The sequence below is a fragment of the Penaeus monodon genome, chromosome 15 (genome assembly GCF_015228065.2).
Source record: "Penaeus monodon isolate SGIC_2016 chromosome 15, NSTDA_Pmon_1, whole genome shotgun sequence".
Taxonomy (NCBI): domain Eukaryota; kingdom Metazoa; phylum Arthropoda; class Malacostraca; order Decapoda; family Penaeidae; genus Penaeus; species Penaeus monodon.
In genome coordinates, this window is record NC_051400.1 from 9,289,118 (window position 1) to 9,289,483 (window position 366).

The following is a 366-nucleotide window of genomic DNA, read 5'->3' on the forward strand; positions in this document are numbered from 1 at the left end:
ATACACGAAAACAGAATATATAAGCCTTAACGCATACGGATATAGATATTGATATGTAGCAGGCAGCCCAGTTGGAATAAATTTTAGCCTATTCATGCACATACACAGCATTTCCTCGTTAAAATCATGCAGTCGTTTGGACCTGCACATTTTTCCTTTTTTCATAGAGAGGACAAAATCATATGACCTGATGTTTTTAATAATTTTAGTTTTTACTTCCCACTCATTACACAAAACTGTTGTTGATTATGGAATATATACACGTCTGTTTACAAAGTATTGAAGCGAATTTGTCAACAATGATATATATTTTTCGTACTTTCTGACAAATAAAACCACTGAAATAGCTGCTAAGTCACGACCTAT